The following is a 5,635-nucleotide window of genomic DNA, read 5'->3' as shown; positions in this document are numbered from 1 at the left end:
ACATAGTTTAATATGCCAAACGTTTATTTCACGTAGTAGTAATACTTTTTTCGGCTTTCACGCCATCCACAATTTGACCCAATTCCGAATCTATTGATGGATGATTCAAAAAATTGTCAAAGTTATATATGGAATTGACCATTCGAACATAACTGGGATTACTGTTTTTATTTTTCTCAAATAGATATCATTGACAGTTTAATATATAGTACTATCTTCGATATTCATTTATTCTCACGAAATACAAAGTCTGTGAAATTTTGAAATTAAGATGCATACTCGGAGGAGTAGCTAGAACTTCAACAAGCTTCCAACTAGGAGTGCTATATAATTAAGCTTTTTAATACTTTGCGACCCTTGCTACACAATTTGTCACGAATTTTCTCTGGGTTGCAGCAAGCCACCGTGATCATAACTTGATACACTCGATCTGAAACTTCTATAGTGCAAAATAAAAAGAATATTTGCGTTACAAATATCATATACTACTAGTGTTTATATTGTGGGTATATAGATGTTGAATATATGTGATGAAAAATTGATGGCATATGTATGTGGTGTGCAAGCAAGCTTGAGTTGAATTTGATGGTGATTGTGATGAGAGAGAGAGACTCACGGGGAATGTCGCAAAGAATTTTCCTGAGCTTGTTGTAGCAGCATGGACACTGGAGATCAACATTCAATGTCATTATACTCAGCTGCAAACATTCACCATAATTTTATTCCTCATCAGATCAGAAGTATATAGTAGTATATATTTATAGATTTATAATTAATCATGCACGAGTTGAAAAATGAAAAGGGTTAAGAAGTTGGGGCATACATTCTCAGTTGCCATCAATCCTGCTGTTGATCCTCCTGATTAATAGAAAGGGAAATAGATAGATAGAGACTAGAGAGGGCCTTTAGAATTTATGAATCTCTGAGAATTGAAAATTGGAATCCTAATTAATTGTTGTGTTGTGGAGTTGATTGGGACGTTTAACAGCAATTGGTGTTGTGTTTTCAATTTCTAACCCTTCTTGTGTATTGTACATTTATACTCCTATTAAAGCTTGTTATTTCAGTGAGTTTATCCCACATCGAATGCATAAAAGGAGGATGTGCATATGACATAATATAAAAACATGAGCCAGTATATGAAAAACTCATACCTTTCTCGGCCTTTTGGCTAAGATCAAGTGTAGTATCTATTCTTATCAGTTTAATGTCTGATATGTGGACCATTGGTCCACACGATATTAGATTTATTTTTTGAGGGGGAAGATCCATCTAAGTAGCTTGCTACTTGGGTCTTCATGCGTCGTCTTTGCATTGCACTGGCCAGGCTCACCCCAGCAATTTTAGTTTAAATATGGAACTAAGTTATTAGTGGTGAAGCTGCGAAGCCGGTGAAGAGGCACTGAGAGAATTCACGGCTAGAGTTTGATGAGAGTTGGGGATATGATTCTAGTCGGAAATGAGTGAGCTATGCATGAATTATATTTAAGCTTATATGATCTCTCTCACTACCCTTAAAATATTCACACACAGCCTAAACTCTACTTCAATTCAAGTTTCAACCATGAAGTCTAGTTTTTCATTAAACGGAGGAGTACTAGTTTTCCTTGTTTCCTGTATTCTCAATTCACCTGCAAGAAAAATGGCTTCAATGAAGGTACCTCCTTGTTTTCTTGATTTCCCCAGCTATTTTTTGTAAATTGTAATGAGACTATTAGTCAATACTGATCATTGTTGAGCAGTAGGAGAAGTGGATCAAGGAATCCATGGCAAGGGATCCGAGTTCAAGATTGCAAGTGTAGATTCTTTGGATGCACAAGTGTTTCTCTCATTCAGTGTTTTAATAGCTCGATAAATAAGGATTTAAATTTATTGAATAAGCTGATGGGGGAGGACTTAGGAGAATGTGGAAATGGAGAGGAAGAGTGATTGATTTCATGCTATTGTTGTTTACACCATACAGTGTTTATTTATGTAGTTTTATGTACTTTTATTGGTGAAGTGGTGCTACATTTAGATATTCTCAACATATAATGTTCCAGTTTCAATCGTCACGTGCATCAAATCTAGTTATTTACAAGTGGAGTAAAGGCCAAAATTGATCCTGAACATATGGTCATTTTATGTTTTTAGTCTTAAATATTATTTTTTGGATTTTTTTGTCCTAAACATATGAACATTTGATCATTTTGGTCCTCCGTCAATATTTGCATTAAAAATTAACGGTCAATGGGTTTAATCCCAATTTTGACCAAATTAGACTTTTAATTTTAATTTTTTACTCCCTAATTATTTTAGTAATTATTTATTTAAAATCAAATTTAAATAATACGAAAAATAAAATAAAAATTGTAACTCCTCTTCTCCTACGCCCCAATCTCCATCTCTGTCGCCTTCAACAGCTCCGCCTCCGCCATCTCCCTCATCCATCTTAATCAAATGCAGATTTTCCACTCTCACTCTCCTCCACAACTCCATCCCCACATGCCAATCAATAATTCCCCAATTAATTCCCCTTTCATTTTTTTGATTTTTTTTAAATTCAAATTTAATTTAAAAAAAATATCATTTTTAAATAAAAAAAATATTTTCCCACTTCTAAATAAATTATATCAGTTTTAAACACACTTTTAATTTATTTTTCCATTTTTTCTCCCAAAATTCACATTTTAAATAGGTATTTTTATTTTTAAGGATTTTAATTGTGTAATTTTTATATTTTAGTATTTAATTATGTAATTTTTTATATTTTAATGTATTTTTATATTATAGAAATGTTTTTAGTAATTGAATTATTTAAATTGAATAATAGAATGGTGGGACCCTTGCTTGCGGAAGAGCACGGATGTGGGTGTTGTGCTCTTAGCTAAGGACATGGAGTAAAAGTGGGGCCGGGTCCACCTCCGTGCTCTTAAATAAGAGCACGGATAGGGATGCTCTAAGTGCTAACCACATAACCACCAGGATGGACGACTACTTCCTAGATTTTATTAGTAGACCAAATAAAAAATCTTGAAGATAGAAGTTAAAAAAGAAATTAAAATCCAGAGAAATGACGATCAGAGTGGGGATCGAACCCACGACCTTTAGATTCGGAGTCTAACGCGATATCCACTCCGCTATGTGATCTTTTTTGCTAAAATTAAAGGGAAAAATTCACAAAAACGGGAACAGACACAGCAACGGCGATTTCTGGCATTATGCCGATGATGAACAGAGGAAAGAGACGATCAACAAAATCACCCAAATAAAAAGACAAAACAAAACACGAACGAAGAATAAAAACAAGAAAAATAGAATCGACATCAAAATCCAACGCAAAAAAGTATAGATCACATAAAAAAAATCACCTTCTTTTACTAAAGGAAAGATCGGATGGGAGAAATGTTCGATGCGAAAAAAATACGGATGCTTGGACATCGAATAAGTTATTTTGGTTGCTCAGCGAGATCGAGAAAGGGAGATAAGAAGAGTTAATTCGCCATTGCGATGGAGACAGAGTTAGGGTTTCGTTTTCCCCAATTTGTTTGAAATCAAATGTGATGGCCGTTGTTGCAATTCATTTTCTTTCCCCCATCCAAAATTTGCATAATTCCAATTTAACCCTTGAGATTATTAATAATGACATAATGGGTATTGATAAGAAAGCCCATGTCCAGCTACCTTTAATTTGGGCCGACTATGTACAAATTAATTTAGAACTTTAGTTTGTCCGAATCAAAATTTTATACTCCTATCCTATGATGCCACTATTTTAACTTATTCTAGCAAAATTGCACATTATAAAAATGTGAATTATTTAAGGCATTCAAAGCTAAGAATCCTAAGATTGCAAATGAACTAATGGGCCTTATTTCTATCAACTAATATCTGAGTAATTTTTTGAGATCTTAAATAATACTTCATCCCTTTTTTTTTCTCAGTTTCATATAGTTGGATTTTATAGGATGCATCTTTATTAGTACATGTATAAAGTTTGTGTTATAAGTGTGGAGATCTTGAAATAGATCAAATGAAAATCCAAAAGATTTTGCATCTGTGTCGCTCATGGTCTGAAAACCATCACTATATTTAATTGTTTCTTCAACTTGTAGAGCACATGATTTATTCTAATTATTAAAATTACTGTTTTTGTATCATTGCATGTATTTATCCGTCCAATGCATCTTCCTGGAAACTTCCTCCACACAAATTGACAGTGGCATTGAATTGAATGATAGGGAACATTCATGCTATCACAATCCATGTGCTTAGTTTTTAAATTAATAGGAGTAATCAGTACAATACTGGTACAGTGGTGTTAGAATATAGGGTTTATATCATGCAATTTTCAAAAATATTACTAGTAACTTTTTCCACTTTGAAGTTGGTATGCAATATCATGAATTTATAGTAGGGTGCCAGTATTCCACCGATAACTAATTATGGCTAAATTTTAATGATGTGGTAGATTAGCTGGCATTTAATTGATGATATGGACGCTAACATAACATTTAAAAAAATGCAACTGATTTGGCAAGTGTAACTTGACATACCACCCGTATTGTTGTCAGGCCATCTCCAATCAACTCATTTTTTAGTATATGTCACACTAAAAAATAATTTGACTCCAACCATTTACACCATTTTAGAGTATATGTCTCACAAACTTTTTACGGTAGCTACACTACGCACTCATATTTGGTATTGTTCCGTAGAAAAACCTAAAAATGAATTTGAATTTGCAATATGATTAAATAAGTTTGCTACACCAAAAATGAGATTAAGTATATAGTTGGAGACGGCCTTAGTTGCATCCCCCGTCTGAGTAAATCTACAACAAAATGGACCTTTTGGAGAAGGCAAAGAACAACTGTCTCCGACATGATCGTGAACATGCAATGCTGGAGTGACGGTAGCGAATGTCCATCTCTCAAAGGCTTCGGCCTACAGCGTCAACATTGTTTTGGAGTCAAATGATCTCCGCTCGATAGTTACATAGCTTTTCATAGGTTCCAATTCTATCTTTACATGATTTCCCTTTAATTTTTTCTTTGATTCTTTCCCTCATTTATTCATTTGATTGAGATATTTGTTTCAATAATTTTTTTTTTCTTAAGTATCCTTTGATAGAAATTTGATTGGAAGACAAGAAAATATAGTAGCTACAATTAGGCAGAAAAATATTAGCAGAATTGTTGGAGTGCACGTCTCCTCCACACGAACCATTGCTCAAATCAGCAAAATACAAATAATATTGAGTTCGAATCAATAAGAAAATAAGATTGACCAATTTCATAGGAGTATTCAATGATTATAAATAATTAATTTAGTTAGACATAGCGGCTACGGAATTGCTACTAACTCATCACATTTTAGTTTTCCACGATAACTTAACCATAAAACCATAGGCATCATACCATATATTATTATGCACTGATTAAGTGACAATTTAACCGAATATATAAGTCCATCAATAAGTGTATCTATGCAATCAAATTAAGCAGCTATGTTAGTACACTAAATTAGTTAGCACACTCACGCAACCCTATATAGGTGTACCCATCCAAGATTCCAAGATATTAACTGATCGATTATAAGTCCACGTACATTGAATATTTTAAGGACATATACAAATAATTGGTGTTCATGACAA

General features: G+C 33.4%; 1 long non-coding RNA gene and 2 other non-coding genes across 3 annotated transcripts; 2 read left to right on the top strand and 1 right to left on the bottom strand.

The window, feature by feature from the left end:
* Positions 1-1,150: 1,150 nt before the first annotated feature.
* LOC125217281 lies at positions 1,151-1,343 on the top strand. The gene has a single exon (XR_007175695.1). It is a non-coding gene; the product is annotated as a U2 spliceosomal RNA (small nuclear RNA).
* Positions 1,171-2,051, top strand: LOC125216962. The gene is made up of 2 exons (XR_007175527.1): positions 1,171-1,657; positions 1,743-2,051. It is a non-coding gene; the product is annotated as an uncharacterized LOC125216962 (long non-coding RNA).
* Positions 2,052-3,056: 1,005 nt separating this feature from the next.
* Positions 3,057-3,129, bottom strand: TRNAR-CCG. The gene has a single exon. It is a non-coding gene; the product is annotated as a tRNA-Arg (tRNA).
* Positions 3,130-5,635: the final 2,506 nt, after the last annotated feature.

This window comes from Salvia hispanica, chromosome 3 (genome assembly GCF_023119035.1).
Source record: "Salvia hispanica cultivar TCC Black 2014 chromosome 3, UniMelb_Shisp_WGS_1.0, whole genome shotgun sequence".
In the NCBI taxonomy this organism is placed as follows: Eukaryota; Viridiplantae; Streptophyta; class Magnoliopsida; order Lamiales; family Lamiaceae; genus Salvia; species Salvia hispanica.
Note: the sequence above shows the minus strand (reverse complement) of the source record. Positions and strands in the feature narration are given on the sequence as shown.